The sequence below is a fragment of the Sciurus vulgaris genome (genome assembly GCF_902686455.1).
Source record: "Sciurus vulgaris genome assembly, chromosome: 10".
NCBI lineage: Eukaryota > Metazoa > Chordata > Mammalia > Rodentia > Sciuridae > Sciurus > Sciurus vulgaris.
In genome coordinates, this window is record NC_136470.1 from 86,417,295 (window position 1) to 86,440,943 (window position 23,649).

Below are 23,649 nucleotides of genomic sequence, written 5' to 3' on the forward strand. Positions count from 1 at the left end.
AGAAGCAGCAAGGAGAGTGAGGATATGAGGGCCAGCGGGATGGGAGACGGCTTCAGCACAATACCTGCTCCAGGCAGGTGAGTGTGTCTAGCTCCAATTTCTCCTGCAAGAAACGGGGACTCTAGAAGTTGTCTAAATAAGCAGGTGACATCATTACACTGCTTCCTCTAAACTCCATGGTGAGCTCCTGGAACTAAAAAGGAGCTTTGATGGGGCACAAAAAGATGAAGGGGGGGGGGGCATTTCAGTTGATAGGAAGCAAGGTGTCAGATATCATCTTCCCTCACTTCTGACCCGTACCCCACTCTCTACTCCATTAGCCCTGGCCCAGCTGATACTGGTTAACTCTGGTTAAGTCCGCATGGGAATACCAGGTTCCCCAAAATATTAAGGCACCGGGAGAGACAGGATGGAAGAGAGGACCAGGACCAACCATAGGGATAAACTGAGAAACACTAGGTTGTGTCTAGTGCCTCACAGCGTCCCGAAAGGAGCATGAGCTTTGAGTTGGACAGACTTGGGTTTGAGTCCCATCTCCACTCTTTACTTCCTTTACTCATGACGTTGGGTAATTCACTTCACCTCTCTGTGGCTGTTTTCTCAGCTACTGGAGTAAGAAGAGGCTCTACCCATGGCAAGGGCTTGCTCTGAGGGTTAAATCTAAGTTATTTCAAGTGGCAGGGATAGTATCCACTGTAAGGAATGATGGCTCTCTCTTACTAAAGTGATTGCGCATATCTTCATCTTTATACTGGCAGGGAACTTCAGACTAAAAGGAGTTCAAAAACAATGGCCCCATGAGGCAGGGTGGACTCAGCCCTCTGGGATGCTCAGGCGCCCAGGGCTGCTGTGTCAACGTGAGACTCTGCTCAGTCCTTTCCAGGCGCTCTCTGCCTCCTTGGCCATTTGCAGTTGGTGGGATCACATTTCCACCTGACCCAGTGGGACCAAGAGAGCTGTGGGCCTTGTAGCTCGGGCTTTTCAGAGGTCTCACATGACAACCTGGCAGGGCGCAGCTGTTCCCAGCAAGGGCATTAATAATAGAGGTCTTTTTCCGCAAACTCTGGCAAACAGTCTAAAATGACAAGTGAAAACATTGGGTCCAAATTCTCAGTGGAGCTCAGAGAAAAGGAAGCCAAAATAGCTTGCCTTTATCAGGGCTAAATGGTAGAAGTGAGTCAGAGTTCTGCGAGGGGTGAGGTTAGAGAAGGCAATGGCTTAAAGGAAATCACTAGTGATAGAGTGAAGAACTGAGGGAGATGCAGTGGCGGAAGGAGGCACGGTCACACTCCTTGCAGAATGAACTGTTTGCCAGTGGCAGCTTCAGGGGAATACAGCTTAGAGGCCCAGGAGCAGAGAAGAAGAGGTCCTTGTGATTGTTGGTGCAGGGGTTAACTGAGTCATGGATTTTACGTGGGCAATAACCACACACCACCTAAGGCAGCTGTGAGACACCTGGGACAGCAGACTTATAAAGAATAGGTGTGTCTCCCTTCGCAAGCAGGGAACAAGAGAATTGCAAGATTTGTGTCTCCTTTGCTCATACTTTTTTTTTTTTTTTTTAACAGCCCTTAGCAACTTGGCAGGAGGCATCGTTGTGGCTGACTGAAGCAATGTCTGGGGTGCAGGAAGGACACTGGCTTTGGATCCCACAGTACTGTTAGTAACTGTGCACACTTAAGCAAACCATTTGGTCTTTCCAAGCCTGCTTCCTCTTAGGAAAATGGGATAATGGCACCTACTTTGAAAGGTTCTTTCAAAGATTTAATAAAACATATATAAAGGTACCTGAAACATGACTTGGACGTAATAGGCACTCAATAAATGGATTTCTCAGAATTAGACCTTGAGCTTGAGTGACAGATTAGACCTTGACTAGCAACTCTGTTTCCAATTCTGGGGGGAGTGCAAGACAGAAATAGAAAGGGCATGTCAAATGACTGAAGATGAGAAATCAAAGGAAAGCACAGGAAGACCCAGGAGGTCACATCTCCCCGTGTGGCCTTGGACTATCAGACATTTCTTGGGACCTCAGAATTCTCTATGGTAAGATGGTGGGCTGGAGTTAAGCTGTGCTAGGACCAGGGTGAGGCAACAGAGGCACAGAGGGTTCAAAATGTCAGGAGGTACTCACAGAGCTGGTGCCCAGGCCTGGCACCCCGCTTCACACACACTGGTCCCAACCTGAGTGCTCAGCTCCTTCAGGCCTGGCCTTGCTCACCTCTGTGGCACGGGCACTACCAGCCACCCCTGCTGGAAACCTCTCTGCGCTGCCTCCCAGGCGCTGCCTTTCATGGGGACTTTGTTCTGCTTCTTCCTGTCCCCTCCCCTTCCTCCTGGGCAACAGGAGAGGGACTAGGAGAGGAGAAGTGGATGTAAGAGGGAAGTCTGCAAGGCAGGGGGAGAGCGCGCAACGGGAAGCTGCAGAGTTTGTCTGTGGACAGACAGATTGGGAAGGATGGGTTCAAATGCAACAGGCAGATGGACAGGCAGGCCTCCAGGAGAAGAGGCTGTGGGCAGAGAGAAGATTTGCTCCCCCTCATCCGGCAGAATTTTCCCTCCTATTTCACTCAGTTTGTTTCCCCCAGTGCCCCTACCCAGGTCAAGTCCACACCACTTAACATTAGGACCCTCACGACAGCCTCCTAACCCATCCCTGGCTCCTTATCTCCTTCCACATGCAAAATGAATCTCCTGGAGTCAAGCTCCTCCTCAGACTGAAAACAGCATCTTCTAGGTTTACTCCACTAAATCTAAATTCCTCCATCTAGTATATGAAACTGTCCTCCCACCCACTGTACAGCCTTCACATAACACCCCAACGTACTTGACATAGCCTTGAACTCTAGGCCACCTCTTTCACTACTATCACTTCGACTCACCCCAGACTCATATTCTTTCCCTCCCTCACGCACCCTCACCCCAATTTTACCCATCAAACCCAGGCACAGTCAAGAGCATACCAAGTCTCCTTCCTTCCAAGATCCTGTATCGAGGCCTTCCAAAGTAGCACTGTCTGCAGTTTTTGGAGAGCACTTCTAACTGCTGGGCCAATAATTCAGTGCCACACCAATTATTGCAAAAGTAAGGTCCTTGACATATCTTCCAGTACGAGTCACAGCAGTATAAAACAAACACCTGCCCTGAAGCTTATGAACCCATACAATAAGCTTGTTAAACACTGTCCACGGGCAGTTATTCACCTCTTTATTCCCTTTTGCACCTAGCCCAGTTATAGGCTCCAGCAGAAATTCAATAAATACTAACTGGATTAATTAATCAATGAGATCCTTCTGCTGGAAGCACAGTACTAATCCCACAAGAAATACAAATATTTCTCTTATAGTTGGCATGTAAAGATGACCCAACTAACAATGGTAATGTTCTATACCCAGATTGTGGTCATAGTTGCACAATTCAGTAGACAAATTTACGTTTAAAAAAATCACTAAGATGTTCTCTTCATGAGGGTTAATTCATGAAATATAAATGAGCCATCAAATAAGTTGTTTTAAACTTATTTGGCTATATGATGATCAAAACCATCAAGGTGGCTCTCTGTATTCAGCTGAGCGATAAAGTGACTAAGTCATGAGCACACTCAAAAACAACAACAAAAAAGACCCAAAGATCCACAAGGTGTAGACCCGGGGCCAGGGTCAGGGCTTCTTCTCAGTCCCCAGGAGTCCAGCAGCAGCTGGGACAAGCTGGATGAGAGTGAAGAGTGGAGCAGTCGAGGCTGTTGAGGAAGAGCCCTGGGGTGGCCAGGCACTGGGCCAGTCTATAGTCAGGATATGGCATAAGGTGAAGGGACCCTGCCGAGAGTGTCACATTCACTTCATCAACTGTCCAAAGCCAAAGAAGCAAACCCCAGGTCAGAATCACCTCCTGAGGAAGCATCCTCTTCCTCTCAGACTGCGGGTTCACGCAGCACCACAAAGCTTCCTGCACAGTGACCCCCCACAATTCATGCATTTACATTTGATTGAGTGATTTAATTCATATTTGTCTCTCTTTAGACCACATATGATGTGAGGCCAAAAACCATGGCTCATGTGTTCACAGTGCCTAGCACTGATGCATAGCAGGTGCTCATTTAAAACTGATTGAACACTGAATGAGTGAATGGACATTCTTACTGACTGAACTAGGGTGAGGCATGCACGTTCAGTTTTTTTTTCAATGCAGCACCGCCCTACAGCTGGGTGTCCATGATGATGGCCCTGGAAGAGGATGAGTGGCAAAGAATGAAGAAAGTGAGGCAACACTCCCTAAAGCACTTCAGTATAGCACCCCACTCAGCCCTCGTAACAGCTAATAAGCTAGGTATATTATTGCCCTGCTCACACGTGAAGACACCAAAGCTCTGCACCTAAACCACAGATCCATCAGGGTAGAAAGCCCACACTCTTTTCCAGCCATCCCTGATGCACAGAGGTGGGATGGGATTGGTGAGACTCTGTAGTGCATGGTCAAGGTCAGCCCTGCACAGGCCAGTGGTGGAGAAGCTGAGAGCTAATATAATCATGTGCAATTCCCAGAGTCAAGGCCCATGTGGCTTCCTACAGTGCATGTGAGCCAATGTGAGCATCCAAAAGGCTCAGGAAACAGATCAGTGATCACAGTGGGGAATCAAACCAAGATCCACTCACTCCTGGGCAGCCTGTGCCCAGCGCATATCTCCAAGGAACTCCCCATTCTCCCTGGAAGTTCATTGGCTTCCCACCTGCTCCATATTCTGTCCCAACATCCCAAACTGCTCCTGCTCACAGCAAATTCTCTTCTCTGATGTGCTCCTTAGGGGAGACCCTGAGCCCTTCAGGTTCACACAGCAAGGTCTGTGCACATAAGCTTCTCCCTAGTACCCGTAGCATTCGGGTAGGATAACGTTCCAAGAGAACCGACAGGGTCATCATACACCTGCATTCCAATGTCACCTTTCTAGCCATCAGACTTCTCTGCGTGCTTGTGTTTCCTCCATTACAAAATGGAGATTTAAATGTGCCCAACTCTTAGGGTTGTTGAAGAAATTAAATGAGTTAGTATAGTTTAAACACTTAGTGTGCAGTACATAAGCAGTGCACTAAAATAATTAGCTGTGATTATTCTTTTCCCAGTGCATTGAAGCTGCCTCCCAATCCACAAACAGAAAGAGTAGAAGATGCTGACTACAGGGAGGCCCCAAGGCCAGGGCAGCTGTCCTTGGCACTGTCAGACCTCCAAACGCTGAGAAAACAGTCCTCCTGGGCCAACTCCAGTGGTTTCTTCATCTCAGCTGCCAGTAAGTGCAGATGCTGGCACACTGGCACCAGGGAGGGACAGGGTGGAGAGCACAATAAAGAGTCATCACTTACAGGTTGTTTGCTCAACTGTGAACAACCAATCCTCCCTGGAAAAATACACAGCCCTGGGAGGGAAACATCTTTCCTGGGTCACTCAGGACAATAAAGAAGAATCTCCCATAATTGGATCAAAGAACAAGGAAGTCATATTCTGGGGCAGCTCTGGAAAGGGTGGGAGAGGATGATCAGCCTAGATCCTCTTGCTTCCCACACCCAAGGAATACAGTTGGGGGTTATGATTCAGGCAGCCAGATCTGGGGAACAGAAAGAGAACCACACAACGAGCCCCCAGGGAAACATGAATTAGGACCACAATGAGCAATCACTACACAGCTATTAGAACAACCAAAGTTAAAAAACAAGTGACACCACCAAATGCTGGCAAGGATGGGGAAGAAGTGGATCACACTGCCCGTGAATGTCAAAAAGTACAGCCACGCTACAGAATATTTTGGCAGTTTCTTAAAAAACTAAACACTTACCATAAAACTCAGCAATTGCGCTCTTGAGCATTTGTCCCAGAATAACAAAGATTTATGTCTGCACAAAAGCCTGTACAGAATTGTTCATATCAGCTTTACCTGTAATAGCCAAAATCTGGCAACAGCCAAAATATCCTTCAATGGATGAGCAGTTAAACGGGCACATCCCGTGGAGCCGTGTATTCAACAATAAAAAGAAGAAACTACTAACATCCTCAATAATCCTGGTGGACCTGAAGAGCATTATGATGGGGGTAAAATAGCACCTCAAAAGGTCACGCAGTGCTTCATGCCTGTAATCCCAGTGGCTCAGGAGGCTGAGGCAAGAAGATCACAAGTTCAAAGCCATACTCAGCAACAGTGAGGTGCTAAGCAACTCAGTGAGCCTGTCTCTAAATAAAATACAAAATAAGGCTGAGCATGTGACTCAGGGGTCCAGTGTCCCTGAGTTCAATCCCCAGTACCAAAAAAAAAAAAAAAAAAAAGTCACATATTGTATGATTCTGTTTACAGAACAGTTTCAAATGACAATAGTCTCCAGACTAACACCAGAGGGAGAAGACACTGTGATGATAAAGGGGAAGCACAAGCGAGACCTCTGTGGTGACATAACGGTCCTGTATCTTGATTGCAGTGGTGGTGACATTTACCTACTGGGAGAAAATGACACAAAACTATGTCCACACGTTACACTCATTTCAGATTCCTGTTTTTCATATCGTACTATAATTATGTAAGATGAAATCACTGGAAGAAACTAAATGAAGGCTAGCCAGACCTCTCTGCACTACCTTTGCGACTTTCTGGGAATCTTTGATTGTTTCAGAATAAAAACCTGTTTAAATAAAAAAAAAAAAAAAAAAAAAAAAAAGAGGCACACATTCAGTAAGTGGGGGAGCTGGGATTACAGTCCACATCCTTCTGCTCTAAAATCCCAATGCTCCAACCAGATTATTCTTAGTTTTGCAGGTACCATGACATTTTTTATATTTTTGCATGTACAAACTTTTACCTAAGTTGCCCTTCCACCCTAGCCCTAACCCCAGCTAACTTTTAATTTTAAGATCTATATCTTCTCCTCCAGGAAACTTCTCACTTTTATATTACTGCTCTTCTTCTATAATTTCTGTGCATAGTACTTATTGAACTAGATTATAATTATGAGTATATTTGCTTCTAGCTCCTGCTAGGCACAGGCATGGATTTTGAGAAAATACTTGCAAAATATATCCAATGAAGGCCTTGTCTGTTGAATACATAAAGAGCTCTTGCGGTTCAATCATAAAACAATCAACCCAATTTTTAAAAAGGCAAAAGATCTGAATGAACACTTCACAAAAGGAAATATGTAGATAGCAAATAAGCACATAAAAAGGTGCTCACCATCATCAGTCTCTAGAGAAATGCAAGTAACACCACAATGAGATAGTCCTACATACCTATTAGAGTGACTAAAAGGAAAGACCCACCATACCAAATGTTGGCAAGGAAGCAGAGCACTTGGAACTATAAGGCACAGCAGGTGGCAAGGTACAATGGCACAGCCACTCCAGAAAACCATTTGGCAGCTTCTCAAAAGGCTAACAGAATACCCAGCCATTCTCTACTCTCAGGTGTTTACCCAAGAGAAATGAATGCATGTCTCCACAAAAATTTTTTCACACATGCTTAGTGGCTTTAAGAGTTCCAAACTGAAAACAACCCAAATATGTATCAATAGATGAATGGAAAAATAAATTGTTGTACATCCTACCATAGGATACCATCTAGCACCAAAGGAACAAACCACTGACACATCTGACAACATGGATGGGCATCAAGTAACTATGCTGAGCAAAAGAGGGGTGTGTGCCATAGAATTCCACTTCCATGTACAAACAGAGAAACAACATGTATCCCATTTGTTTACAATAAAAAAAAAGAAAAAGAAAAAAAAAGAATTCCACTTCCATGGAGTTCCAGAAAATGTAAACTAACCTATAGTAATAGAAAGCAGATACGTGGCTGCTAGGGTTAGGGGGAAGGGGATAGAAAGGGGCAGAAGGGAGGGATGCCCAGGGTGGACACTGGGGGTGAGGTGGAGGTTATGTTCATCAACACGATTGTGTGAATGATCTGAGTGTGTGTGTATGTGTGTGTGTGTGTGTGTGTGTGTGTGTGTATGACAAAACTCTTCAAGTTGTGCAATTTAAATAAGTGCATGTGTTTGTCAATTAAGCTCTAGTAAAGGTGCATAAAAAATAATAACAGGTACCATTTAATAGGCATCTGCTTTGTAGGGAAAAACTTTACAGAAATTATTATGAATTCAGCCCATTTTACAGATGAGGAATCTGGTCAGAAAGCCTGAGTGGTCCTGCAGCTATGATCAAATCAGGCTCAAATCTGGGCAAAATGTCTTCGAAGCTGGGGCTCTTTAATCTGTATTAGCATGGCCTCGTCACAGTGGCAAATCCCAAGCCTGTAGCCACAGGTGACAGTTCCCTGGCCTAAGGAGGATGTGAAAGAAGGAAGGTGAGGGGTTGGGGCTGCACATCTCTGCATCACTGAGATGACACCCTCTCCGTCCCAGGTTGTCATTGCTACAAATGCCCCCAACAGTCAAGTCTCCTGGAACAGACAGACCCAGGCAGGATGTGGGCTGTGCTTCCTCCCAACGCAGCCTTCCCTCGAAGCCAGGGTGTTTGGTTCAAGGCCAGATCCTGACCACTCAAGGAAACAGACTCCATCCAGTTCCACCTGTGTGATAAACAAAGGCCTTCCACTTTCTGGGTCACCCCTTCTCAGAGAAAGGAGGAAGGCTAACCACCCAGCCTTCCAAGGAACTCTCTCAGGCCTAACTCCCTCCTCTGCGGAAGCGAACTTCTCTTTCTGAAGTTGATCAGGTGCCACCTGATGAAAAGGATTCTCGATTGTCCACAAACCTGCACTCAGCAACCCCATTAGCCCCAGCTCCAGAGCAGAACACACACCTTCACTGAGCAGAGTTTCCCAAATGGCTCCTCCCCTCTGTTCTACCCTCCTCGAGGATCTTCCAAAGCCTCTGTCCATGTGCTGCTGTTTTCCAGTTTACAGACTGAGCACCGAAACTCCAGTATCGCTGAGGCTTCCTTTTCACACTTCTCTGACCAACTTCTTGGAATCTTCCAGGAAGGAAATGTGCCCCAGATATTGGTCAGTAAATGGAGGGCTTTCATCCACCTTTATGAAAAGACGTCAGTAATTCACAACAACACAGGATAGAACTTCCTCCTTTAGAGTTCTTGAAGGACAAGCTGGAGGTGTGTGGTTATAGGAGGAATGGGAAGGAAAAACCACAGCCTATGCAGTTTTGAGGCAGGGAACTGCCTCCCCTTGTCAGATCAGTGGCTCAAAGGTGGACCATAATTTCTTTCTCAAATAGGCTGAAACATTAGGCTGGACACACAGTAGTCACTCAGTAATATCTATGGAACTGAAGCAAATTCATGTTGCCAAAGGAGTACTCTCTTCTCTTCCCCAGTCACTGAGGAAAGCCAAACATGCCCATTGGGTGTGTTTTCTGGAAAGCATTCTGAGAGTCCTGAGACTGAGAAGCCCCTGATGCTAAGTGACTGGGAGAGCTGCACCTCACCTCCTGGGCCATCAGAGGAACAAGTGGACTGGGCTGTAGGGCTCTGCAGATGCTCTCGGCTCTGATGTTATCTTGAGCCCTTGGAATTTTAAAGAACAGCACAGCATTTTGCAAAGCTTCGAGCACTTTGGACTGCAGCTGTTCACATGGCTATAGAGATGGACCGATGTTCCCTGAAGGGAGGGACTCTGCCTGTTGGAACTGGGTTTGGAGCTTGGAACTCCTGTGGAGCAGTGACTACTTGCTTGAAGAGCACTCGCTAGTTTCAAGAAGCCAAGGAGGTCACAGACAGGCTGAAGTTTACATCTCTGTTGCTCATGAGCTGTGAAATCTTGGGCAAGTCTCTTTACCTACCTCTCTGAGACTCAATTTCCACATCTGAGACATGGGGATAGATGCTTTATCCCCTCCTTCAGGACACATGCAGGAGGGAGGACAGAGACTGGGGATAGGTACTGTTGCAAAATTTAAAGAGATAATGTAGACAGAGCACAGGACACAGTGCCTGGAACCACCTTGAGTTCAAAGGATGCCTTTCCCTTCTCTTTCTTGTAAACATAGCTAACGCTCCTCAGAATGAGATCTTTTTAACTGGTTTCACTAAATTGGAAAACCCCATGAGGAAGGGGACTTAATCCTACCAGAGCGTGCCTCGTGACGTGCGCTGGGGCTATGACAGCAGATACTGTGAAAAGACTGGAAAGGGTCGAGGCTGGCATTTGGAGACCTACTCCTTGCCATGTATAAGCAAAGGTTTGGTGGTCAGGTAGCCTCAGAGCAGTGCCCCACCCCCAGCCTGGGCTCAGGCACTGACCACCAACAGGTTTTTTTGTGACCTGGTTTCTGAAAAAAAAAAAGGTGTGAGGTCACATGGTCTCTACAGTGCTTTTCACCTTTCCAATATTCTGAACCTACAATTCAGGAAGACAAACTGGTGCTTGATTCATGTCTCCCCCTTTCCTCATCCTCTCCTGCAGAGCACATACAGAAGCGAGAACAGAGGCCGGGTCTCCGTTATGCTAATTTAATTAGCTCTAATCTGCTGCCACAGCAGGGCCTTGAAGAAAGAGGCTTTTGTTGAAATTTCACATTTGGCAGGAAGTCCCCATCACACCCTCCCCCAGTAGAGATTATGAGTCAAAAAGCTCCGATTTTCCTCCTGGCTCTCACATTCTGTATCCTGAGGCTTCCTATTCACACTTCTCTGACTGACTTCTTGACTTTTTTAGGAAGGAAATGTGCCCCAGATGTTGGTTAATAAATGGAGGTTTTTATCTGCCTTTACGAAAGGATGTCAATAATTCACAGACACCTCCCTCCCGCTCCGCTGCCAGGAGTGAGAGTCACAGGAGGACACACAGCCAATTTCTCTCCATCAATAAACCTAAGGCTTCCCAATCCCCTGTGCCCCTCCCCATGTGGGCAGAAGGTCTCACCGAATACAAGATATTTGATTTCATTTTCCTGTGGGACCCTGCCAGCTGTCCCTCTTAGGAGATAACAAGGACAGGAATCTCACTCCTATTGATTCACCTGAGTATTGATTCCTATTGATTAATGTTGATTAATAATATTGATTATTGGTTAATGTTTATGTAATACCTACTGTACACAAATGAAAAAAGAAAAAAAAAAGGAACGCACAGGTGGAGTGACTTGCATGATGGTAGAGTAGCCACTGGAAGCTGTGAGGGACTGATGTAATCCAAATCTCCGAAACAAAAAGCCCTGGCTTGTAGTGCCAATTTCCGTGGCATAAATCTTCCCACCATGGTCTGATTTCAAGCCACCAACATTTTTTTTTAACAATTTTTAACAACCAGTTTGCAAAGTTCCTGGGTACTGAAAAAAATCAGTGTTCTTTCTGCTGTGTCTTTCTACCTCCCTGCAGAAGAAATCAGCATCTGTGGAAGCTTGAGAGTAACCATAACAGAAAACTACCTGAAGACTTGTAACGCGAGTAGAATTTCACGTTTTATTTTCTTCCACATTAGTATTTTCCCAAATGTACACATTTTACCTTTATACGCAGAACATATCCAGGTTAACAAAGTCATTTTTTGGTAGGTTTACTGGAATGTTTTACAATAACCTCCTTGCATAATTTATGTCACTCCCAGGCTGGGGTGGGGTGTGTGTGTGTGTGTGTGTGTGTGTGTGTGTGTGTGTGTGTGTGTGTGTGTGTGTCTCCTAAGAGCTCATTTTCCTTGCAGGGCAGGTGCACCTAAGCATTCACGTGAACCTGGTGCAGTCTTACCTGGAAGATAAATTCATTCCCTTTAGAGTTCAAATTTCATCAGCAACGGGAGAAAATACAACTCCTTGTCAAGATATCGTTTGGCCACCAATGACCTTGCCTCCCACATGGACTCAGGTGGAAGCAGATGGTTTGAACCAGAAGCAACTTCTTGTTTCCTGAGCCTTAGAGGACGGAGTTTCCATCTCCCTTCTTGCAAAGAAGCGTTCTGCTGTCTCTTTCCCCAAGCAAGGGTTCCAGGGGTCTTACCTCAGTGCTGAGATGGAAACCTGGCACCAGGGCTTGGGACAGACTCAAAGGGGTAGTTCATTTCAGCTGGGTTCCATGGCACCCACTGCTTCCTTCTGGGCTGCTTGCTGCAGAGCTCTGCACAACTGGCTCTACCCCTGCCTGCAGGGGACAAAAACAGAGCAAAGTTGCAGGCTGAGTACCAGAAGCATATATGTCGACAGTTGCAAGACACAGAGCACTAACCCTGCTCCTCTCAGCCCTGTTCCTCCAGCCCTGGGCATTCTGGTCACTTCAGAGCACCTTACAGAACCACATTCCTCCTCCCAAGGAGCCGGTCTCCTTACCAGGGCCCAAACTAGCCATCTACTGGCCACAGCCCTCCCTTCTGTGATTTCATTGTGAGTTGCAGACTAAGCAAAGTAGACTCTACTATAACCACTGAATCCTGACGCTACCATATTAGGGGGAAGAAAACTACAGATCCAGCCCAAGTCTTGTGTTTAGATCAAGCATGGCAGATTTGTTGATTTCAATCAACAAATACAGTGAATAAATTGCTCAAGTCTTCCTTTGACCATGTAACAGACTATGCTATTACAGATGTGAATGCAATTTCTAATTCATTTTGGAAGCATTTTTAACTGAGTCGAAATTTTCAATTCATAGATTACTATTAGCTACCTGAATGGATAACATTTGTTTTTAAAGGACTTGTTTTTTTCTTGTACCAAATAAATTTGTTTCATTTATACATTTGAGAAAATATAATTAAGTGAAAAGAAGGGGAAAAGTTACCCATTCTTACTGCACCCAAGATAACTACAGGGAAGGCCTAAGGTCATAAAGGCAGAGCCCTGATGAATGGCACCGGTGTCACTATGAAAGAGCTCCCCCTCACCTCTTCCTCCATGTGACAACACGTGGGAGTTTTGTTTCGGTGCTGGGGACTGAACATATCTCCCCAGGTTATGGCACTTCGTTATAGCAATACAAACGGACTAAGACAAGTATGTTTTCAAACTTGTTAAATATCATCAAAAAATACTACATATCGGTTGCTTTCAAGAATTTAAAGAACATTTAAATGATTTCAATTAAAATGTCAGGGTGCCTGCAGGTTTTTTTGTTTGTTTGTCTGTTGTTTGTTTTTATTAATCTCCTCTTTTATTGGACCTGGGTATTAGTTACAATCAGGAAGTTGTCCCCAAACCCATGCTTTTTCTAATATTTATGTAGGGGTTTTGTTTGTTTGTTTATTAAATTTTTTTGTTTTTACAGACTGTATTTTGATTCATTGTACAAAAATGGGGTACGGCTTTCCATTTCTATGGTTGTACACAATGTAGAATCACACGTTCATGTAATCCATACATGTACATGGGGTAATAGTGTCTGTCTCATTCTACTATCTTTCCTTCCCCTACTCCCTCCCATCCCATTTTCCTCTACATCATCCAAAGTTCTTTCATTCTTCTCTTCCCCCGCCCCACTACCCCCCTCGCTATGTATCATCATCCACTTATCAGAGAAAACATTCAGCCTTTGGTTTTTTGGACTTGGCCTATTTCACTTAGCATGATATTTTCCAACTTCATTCATTTACAAGCAAATGCCATAATTTTATACTTCTTTATGGCTGAGTAATATTCTATTGTGTATATATACCACAGTTTCTTCATCAATTGAAGGGCATCTAGATTGGTTCCACAATCTAGCTATTGTGAATTGAGCTGCTATGAACATTGATGTGGCTGCATCACTGTAGTACGCTGATGCCTGCAGGTTTGGTTGCATGCAGCTGCCTCCATCTTGGGATACCAGCTAGAGTGCCTGCAGGTTTGCCACCACTGCCATCTTGGGGCACAGTTGCCTCTGTCCGGGAACACTGGACAGGACCTGGAGGTCCAGTATCAGGATGCCTGTGAGTTCTGCTGCATCTGAGGTCTTTCTGCAGGGCATGCTAGTGACCACTATCTTGCTGCTATTTCGCCTGATTGCTCCTTTGTGTGAGCACATCCCTGATGGTCTTTCTGATTACAAGTTGGAACAGCATTGAGATCTTGGAACTGCAGCATAGTGGAGACTGGGGAATCTGAAGCCCAGATCCATCAGTTTGTGGCTGGGTCTGCGTGGGCCAGTCTGGACCAGGAAATCCTGTGGAAAGTCGGAGACTAGGGACATTTCACCTGGGGGGAGCACAGGTTGGAGGGGCCAAAGAGAGCCAGGTTCTCCCTAGCTCAGTGAGTCCTTAAAGTGTGCAGAAACAGACTGGGCTGGCTACAATAGGCAGGAAGGTTGGAAGAAGGTGTGAGGGCTTCTTGCTATCAGCTCACCCATCCAGGCAGTCTGGCACCCACCGGACTGGAACTATTGTCAAACTCCAGACAACCCCACCTATCAGTGTAGAAGGGAAGCTGAAAGACTTTTGAACAGCAATAGAAACAATTGTTCAATTTTCCATTGAGAATTTTTTTTCCCCTCTCTCTCACATGGCTATCATTTTTGAAACCAAGAATTTATCACACATCAGTTTATTGAGGACTGGGATGTCTGAATAGTATATTACAGTTTTGTTGTGTATTCTTATGGTTTTACTCTTTTTTTTTTTTTTTTTTTTAACTCTGTATATATATTCCCTCTCACTTATCTGTTTCCCTGGATTCTCTTTATCTCTTTTCTCCTGCTAACAGCCAACCTCTATCAATTTCTCTTTCACTCCTACTATAAAGTTTTACTTCTATCTCTCCTCCTCCCTTATAAACATTACATCCTACACCACTTCTGTCTCTTTTTTTTAAAGAGAAATTATTAAAGTCATTTGAAATTGTAAAGCCTTTTAGCAAACTTACTGTTTGTGTTGTAGAGAGTAATTGAACACATCATGTCTGTTTATTGTGACAAAACTGTAGATGTCTTATAGGGGCTACTTGGCTTAAGGCTGTATATTGTTAGCACTGGATATTGTTAATATTGGTCTTCCCCTTAAAGGTGAGGTACTGGAAACCTTCAGAGACACTGTAAGTCTCCAGGATACAAGGTACTGCCTCAGATCCATACTGCTAGATGGGAAGATACTCAAACAACATGAAGAAACAAAGGTACAAAGTGCCCCAAATGAATCAAGATGCTCCAACGATAGAATTCATTGACAACACAGTAGAAGATATGTCAGAGAAGGAATTCAGAATGTACATAGTTAAACTGATCTGTGACATACAGGATAACATGAGGAGTGAAATCAGAGATAAATTTCAAGAGGTGAAAGATCAGTTCAATAAAGAGATACAGATTCTGAAAAGAAATGAAGCAGAAATCCACGAAATGAAGGAATCAATAAACCAAATTAAAAACTCAATGGAAAGTATCATCACAGACTAAACCACTTGGAAGACAGAATCTCAGGCAATGAAGACAAAATATATGACCTTAAAAATAAATTTGATGCTGGGAAAACTGGAAATCCATATGCAGCAGAATGAAACTAAACCCCTATCTCTCACCCTGCACAAAAATCAACTCAAAATGGATCAAGGACCTCAGAATCAGACCACAGACCCTGCATCTTACAGAAGAAAAAGTAGGTCCAAGTCTTCAACATGTTGGCTTAGGATCAGACTTCCTTAACAGGATTCCCATAGCATAAGAAATAAAAGCAAGAATCAATAACTGGGATAGAGTCAAACTAAATAGTTTCTCTCAGCAAAGGAAATTATCAGCAATGCGAAGAGAGAACCTACAGAGTGGGAGAAAATCTTTGCCACTCATACTTCAGATAGAGCACTAATTTCCAGAATATATAAAGAACTCAAAAAGCTCTACACGAAGAATACAAATAACCCAATCAACAAATGGGCTAAGGAAATGAACAGACACTTCACAGAAGAAGATGTACAAGCAATCAACAAACATATGAAAAAATGTTCACCATCTTTAGTAATAAGAGAGATGCAAATCAAAACTACCCTAAGATTCCATCTCAACCCAATTAGAATGGCGATTATCAAGAATACTAGGAATAATAGGTGTTGGCGATGATGTGGGGAAAAAGGTACACTCATACATTGCTGGTGGGCCTGCAAATTAGTGCAGCCACTCTGGAAAGCAGTGTGGAGATTCCTTAGAAAACTTGGAATGGAACCACCATTTGACCCAGCTATCCCACTCCTTGGCCTATACCCAAAGGACTTAAAATCAGCATCCTACAGAGATACAGCCACAACAATATTCATAGCTTCTCAATTCACAATAGCCAGATTGTGGAACCAACCTAGATGCCCTTTGATTGATGAATGGATAAAGAAACTGTGATGTATATATATACAATGGAATATTACTCAGCCATAAAAATAATAAAATTATGGCATTTGCAGGCAAATGGATGAAACTGGAGAATATCATCGCTAAGTGAGATAAGCCAATCTCAAAAAACTAAAGGTTGAATGATCTCGCTGATAAGCGGATGATGATACATAATGGGGGGTGGGAGGGGGGCAAGAATGGAGGAAGGAGGGACTGTATAGAGGGATAAGAGGGGTGGGAGGGGTGGGGGGAAGAAAAAAAATAACAGAATGAATCAAAAACTATTACCCTAGGTAAATATATGATTACAAAAATGGTATGCCTCTACTTCATGTACAGAGAAACAAGATGCATCCCATTTGTTTATGATAAAAATGAATTTTAAAAAAAAAGTTGAACGTGTAGAGAAGATGGTAAGAAACCACGAACAGAACTTACAAGAATAATGGGATAACATGAAAAGACAAGTTTAAGATTTATCGGGATAGATGAAGACGCAGAGATACAAACCAAAGGAACACACAACCTTTTCTATAACATAATATCAGAAAATTTCCCAAACCTAAAGAATGAAATGGAAAATCAAATACAAGAGGCTTACAGGACCCCAAATGTACAAAATTACAGCAGACCCACACCAAGGCACATTATAATGAAAATGTCTAACCTATAGAACAAGGATAGAATTGTAAAGATTGTGGGAGAAAAAAAATCAAATTATGTATGAGGGAAACCAATTCAGATCTCAACTGATTTCTCAACCCAGAACCTCAAAGCTAAAAGGTCCTGGAATAATATATATCAAGCTCTGAAAGAAAATGGATACCAACCAAAAATTTTATATCCAGCAAAAGTAAACTTCAGATTTGAAGATGAAATAAAAACCTTCTGTGATAAATAAAAGTTAAAAGAATTCACAACTAGAATGCCTGCACTACAGAATATTATCGACAAAATATTCCATGAGGATAAAATGGAAAAAAGAAGTGAAAACCAGCAAAGGGAGGAACTACACTAAAGGAATAGTCAATCAAAGGAGAAACTGAATCAAATTAAAAAACAGAAATAAGCCAAAATTACCAGGAATACAAACCAAATCTCAATAATAACCTTGAATGTTAATGGCCTAAACTCATCAATCAAATGACACAGACTGGTAGATTGGATTAAAAAACAAGACCCAACAATATGCTGTCTCCAAGAGACTCAGAATGATAATGACATTCACAGACTAAAGGTGAAAGGATGGGAAAAACATATCACTCGTATGGGTCATATAAACAAGCAGGGGTTTCCATTCTCATATCAGGTAAAGTGGACTTCAACCAATGTTAATCAGAAGAGACAAGAAGGACATTTCATACTGCTTAAGGGAATTACACATCAGCAAGACATAAAAATCATAAATATTTATGCCCCATCTACTTCAAACAAACCTTTCTCAATTTCAAGAATCAAAGGGACCACAACACAATAATACTGGGTGACTTAATACACCTCTCTCACTAGTGGATAGATCTTCCAAACAAAGAAACTATAGAACTAAATAATGCAATCAATAATTTAGACTTAACAGACATATATAGTGCATTTCATCCATCAATAAGTGAATACACTTTCTTCTCAGCAGCACATGGATTCATCTCTAAAATAAACCATATCTTATGCCACAAAGCAACTCTTGGCAAATAAAAAAAAGCAGCTCAATTCACAATAGCTAGAATGTGGAACCAACCTAGATGCCCTTCAACAGATGAACAGATAAAGAAATTGTGATATATATATACATATATACACACACACACACATACACACAGTGGAATATTAGTCAGTCATAAAGAATAATAATATTATGGCATTTACAGATAAATGGATGGAATTGGAGAATATCATGCTAAGTGAAATAAGCCAATCCCAAAAAAACCAAAGGCCGAATGTTTTCCCTGATAAGTGGATGATGATATATAAAAGGGGGTCGGTGGGGGGCGTGAGAGAAGAATGGAGGAACTTTAGATTACGTAGAGGAAAATGAGGGCGAGTATGAAAAATGGTGGAATGAGACAGACATCATTACCCTATGTACATGGATTACACAAATGGTATGAATCTACATCATGCACAACCATAGAAATGAAAAGATGTACCCCATTTGTGTACAATGAATCAAAATGCAGTGTGTAAAAATAAAAAAAAATTTAAATACAAATAAATCCCTGCATTCTGTCAGATCATAATGGAATGAAAGTAGAAATCAATGATAAAATAAAAAATAGAAGCTACTTTAACACCTGGAGACTAAATAATATGCTATTGAATGATGAATGGATAGTAAAAGAAATCAGGGATTAAAAAATAGAGGTAAATGAGAACACCAATACAACATATCAAAATCTCTGGGACACTATGAAGGCAGTGCTAAGAGGAAAGGTCACTGCATTGAGCTCATTCATTAAAGGAATAGAAAGTCAATGAATAAATGACCTAACATTACATCTCAAAGTCCTAGAAAAAGAGAAACAAATCAATGCCGAAAGCAGTAGAAGAGAGGAAATAATTAAAATCAGAACTGAAACCAATGAAATTGAAACAAAAGAAACAATTGAAAAAATTGACAAAACAAAGAGTTGGTTCTTTGAAAAAATAAAATTGATAAACCCCTAGTAACACTAACAAAGAGAAGAAGAGAGAAAAATTACTAAAATTTGTGATGAAAAAGGAAATATCATGATGGACACTACTGAAATACAGAAGATAATTAGAAACTATTTTGAAAATTTATACTCCAATAAAATAGAAAATCTTGAAGACATCGACAGATTTCTAGAGACATATGATCTACGCAAACTGAAGCAGGAGAACATATACAATTTAAGTAGGTCAATTTCAAGCAATGAAATAGAAGATGTCATCAAAAACCTACCAATGAAGAAAAGTCCAGGACCAGACAGATTCTCAGTCAAGTTCTACAAGACCTTCAATGAAGAATTAACACCAATACTCCTCAAATTATTCCATGAAACAGAAAAGGAGGGAACCCTCCCAAACTCATTCTATGAAGCTAGTATCACCCTGATACCAAAACCAGATGAAGACACATCAAGGAAAGAAAACTTCAGACTAATATCCCTGAAGAACATACATGCAAAAATTCTCAACAAAATTCTGGCAAATCACATACAAAAACATATTTATAAGATATGCACCACAATCACGTGGGGTTCATCCCAGGGATGCAAGGTTGGTTCAACATATGGAAATGAATAAATATAATTCATCACATTAATAGACTTAAAGAAAAGAATCAGATAATCATCTCAATAGATGAAAAAGCACTTGACAAAATACAGCCCTCCTTCATGTTCAAAACCCTAGAAAAACTAGAGAGAGTAGGAATATACCTTAATACTGTAAAAGTTATATATGCTAAACCCAAGGCCAACATCATTCTAAACAGAGAAAAATTGAAAGCATTCTGTTTAAAAACTGGAACAAGACAGGAATGCCCTCTTTCACCATTTCTAGTCAACATCATCCTTGAAACTCTAGCCAGAGCAATTAGAAGAAAGAAATTAAAGGGATACAAATAGGAAAGGAACTCAAACTATCACTATTTGCACATGACATGATTCTATATTTAGAAGATCCAAATAATTCCACCAGAAATCTTCTGGAACTAATAAATGAGTTCAGCAAAGTAGCAGGATATAAAATCAACACCCATAAATCAAACACATTCCTATACATAAGCAATGAATCCACTGCAAGAGAAATTAGGAAAACTGCCCCATTCACAAAGGCCTCAAAAATATTTGGGAATCAATCTAACAAAAGAGGTGAAAGACCTCTACAATGAAAACTACAGAACACTAAAGAAAAAAATTGAAGACCTTAGAAGATGGAAAGATCTCCTGGATAGGCAGAATTAATAGTGTCAAAATGGCCATACTACCAAAACCATTATATATATTTAATGCAAATCCTATTAAAATTCCAGTGACATTCTTTATAGAACTAGAAAAAGCAATCATGAAATTCATTTGGAAAAAAATAAGAAACCCAGAAGAGTCAAAGCAGTCCTTAGCAAGAATGGTGGAGCAGGAGACATCACAATACCAGACCTTAAATAATACTACAGAGCTATAGTAACAAAAACCGCATGGTATTCAGACACATAGATCAATGGTACAGAATAGAAGACACAGAGACAAACCCACGTAAATATGGTTATCTCATACCAGACAAAGGTGCCAAGAACATACATTGGAGAAAAGATAGCTTATTCAACGAATGGTGCTGAGAAAACTGGAAATTCATATGTAACAAAATGAAATCAGACCCCTATCTCTCAACCTGCACAAAACTCAACTCAAAGTGGATCAAAAACTTAGGCACCAGAACAGAGACCCTGTGACTACTAGAAGAAAAAGTAGACCCATGTTGGCTTAGGATCTGACTTCCTCAACAAGACTCCTAAAGTGCAAGAAGTGAAATCAAGAATCAATAAATACGCTATCCCATTTATTTGAATATTATTTTTTTTAAATAATAAATTAATTTGAATAATTAATTTATTCAAATTAAAAAGCTTCTTCTCAGCAAAGGAAACAATAACATGAAAAGAGAGCCTACAAAATGGGAGAAAATCTTGACCACAGGCCCCTCAGATAGAGCATTAATCTCTAGGATACATAAAGAACTCAAAAAACTTAACACCAAAAAAACAAATAACCCAATCAATAAATGGACTAAGGTACTGAACAGTCACTTCACAGAAGAAATACAATCGATCAACAAATATATGGAAAAATGTTCAACATCTCTAGCAATTAGAGAAAACAAAATCAAAACTACTCTAAGATTTCATTTCACTCCAATCAGAATGGCAATTATCAAGAATACAAGCAAAATTAAATGTTGGCAAGGATATAGAGGAAAAGTTACACTCACACTTTGTTGGTGGGACTGCAGATTGGCACATCCATTAAGAAAAGCAGGGTGGAGATTCTTTAGAAAACTTGGAATGGAACCACCATTTAACAAAGTTATCCCACTTCCTGGTTTATACCCAAAGGACTTAAAATCAGCATACTACAGTGACACAGTCACATTGATGTTTATAGCAACTCAACTCACAATAGCTAAACTATGGAACCAGGCTAGGTGCCCTTCAACAGAAGAATGTATGAAGAAAATGTGGTAGATCTACCCAGTAGAATATCACTTAGCCTTAAAGAAGAATGAAATTACGGCATTTGCTGGTAAACGGATGGAGCTAGAGAATATAAGCGAAATAAGCCGATCCCAAAAAACCAAAGGCCAAATGTTTTCTGTGATATGCAGATGCTAATTCACAGTAAGGAGAGGGGGCTGTGGAGGAGATAGAGGTACTTTGGATTAGGCAGAGGGGAGTGAAGAGAGGGGATGGGTTAGGTGGGAAGGAAGGACCATAGAATGAATCAGACATTAATACCCTATGTGCATACATGACTACATGATTGGTGTTGATTCTACATTACGTACAACCAGAAGAAGGAGAATTTATACTCCATTCATGTATCATGTCAAAATGCATTCTGATCTGGTTAACTAATTAGAACAAATAAAAAATATATAAAAAATAAAATTGTGATGGGCTGACAGAGCTGACTCCATGAGAATGTTATAGGCCAGACTCTAAGGGAAATGACTAAACAGACTCCATTTTGCTCTGAGACTCCATGTTATGTAGGAAATAAGCTTCTCCCATTGGAACACCTGCCTCTGTGCCCATCATCAGTTACTTGGTGTGACAAGCTTAACAGTACAGAATGATAATTCCTATGTAAAGAAAAATTGCTCTCTTTTGATTCCTATTGCTCCTAACCAATGTACCATGTGAACAGTGATTGTGTGGATGTTAGTAACCATTCTTTAGTTTGTACCTAGGTAAGGCTCATTTTGACCCACTTCCCCCTCTGTCGATGATCTCATGATGTTAGTTTGTAATTTCAAATCATAGCAACAGACACTTATGATTGATGTGATTTTTGGTATAAAAACCCTTATAACCCTGTGGTCGGGGCTGTTCTCCCAATAGCCATTTTTTGGGGCATTGTGTGAGACAGTCAGCCAGCCGGCTTAATAAAGACTCTCAAATTTGGACTTCTCAGTGGTGATCGGTCTGTTCTTAAGTTGTGCCCCATAACAAAATGTCTTTAAAATGTTAAAAAAAAAAAAAAAAAAAAAAAAAAAGATAACTACAAATAACATACCCTTCCTGATTTTTTTTTTTGCTATATTTTTTTAAATGATATGGAAAAGCTAGCCATCATTTAGTGCATGTCATTACAAGATCTTCTGTAGTGCCATTTTAATAGCTGCATAACATGAATGTGCTCCTGGATCCCCTGTGATCTGTGGTCCCCTACGCCAAAGCCTGGACATTTAAGTCAGCTCCAATTCTTTTTGTGCTAATTATAAATAGAGTTTGAAACTTTGCCTTTGGGGAAAACCCATGATCATTTCCTTAAGATACAGTCTTAGAAATCAAATTGCTGGGTCAAAAAGTCTGCATCACTCAGGGTTTTGACCAGTCTTGACATGCCATCTCCAGGACCAGCGCACCATAGAAACTCCTCCCAGCCATGGAGAGATGTGCACAGCCCCCAACATTCTGCTCCCCAGTCTCTCCCACACCCACACCCTCACACACCGAGTGACACTCCTCATGGAAATGAGTGTGGAGGACCAGGAGCCTGGCATCGTTCTTGATGGCACCCGCTCCCTCTGCAGGCTTCCCTGAGCCCCAGTCCAAGACAAGATCCAAGATGCAAAAGTGGACACCCTTCACCAAGCTTGGGGGACAAGTGCATGAGCAGGAATCAGCAAGGAGGAGCCCACTGGGGCACAAAGAAAGCATGGCGGACACACAAAGAGGGTGTCCAGGTAGAAAAAAAAACCTGAGAGACAAAGAGAAGCAAAAGTCATTCTGGGAGGTGACAGAGCTGATAGAAACTGACGTCAAACTGAAGCTGATTGAGCCATTTGAGGGGGTGGAAATGTCAAGGCCTCGCAAAACTCCAGGAGATGACAGAGTTGATAGGAACTGACGTCAAACTGAAGCTGACTGAGCCATTTGAAGGGGTGGAAATGTCAAGGCCTCACAAAAATCCAGGGCAGGATGGAGCAAAGGCACCAGGTGAGATGGAAAAGGAAATGGTTGCTTGAGGCCTTGGGCACTCTGCTGCTGCCTGTAATTAATGCCAGCAAAGCACCAGCAGCCAGAGTCACTGTGGGAACCGGAGAGCAGCAAGAGGATAGCTCTGCCGGCACAGGCAGTGAGCTAGTGGCCAGCAGGAAGCCCACCACTGAGGGCCCTTCCCAGAACAGGGGGCAGGAGTGGGCATGCTCCTGGCTGCTGCTCATCTCCTCCTTCCCAAGAGGAGG

At 42.2% G+C, this 23,649-nt stretch overlaps 1 protein-coding gene across 2 annotated transcripts in view; it reads right to left on the minus strand.

Annotated features, from left to right (window-relative positions):
• The window catches only part of ST6GAL1 (ST6 beta-galactoside alpha-2,6-sialyltransferase 1), a 125,803-nt gene that overhangs the window by 77,752 nt on the left and 24,402 nt on the right, over window positions 1-23,649 (minus strand). Inside the window, exon 2 of one of the 2 annotated variants that reach the window (XM_079101479.1) lies at window positions 11,944-12,084. The gene's annotated coding sequence lies outside the window, so the exon portion shown is untranslated. Of the gene's footprint in view, window positions 1-2,134; window positions 2,281-11,943; window positions 12,085-23,649 lie in introns of those variants that run through there. The other variant, XM_079101480.1, reaches the window with a different exon arrangement.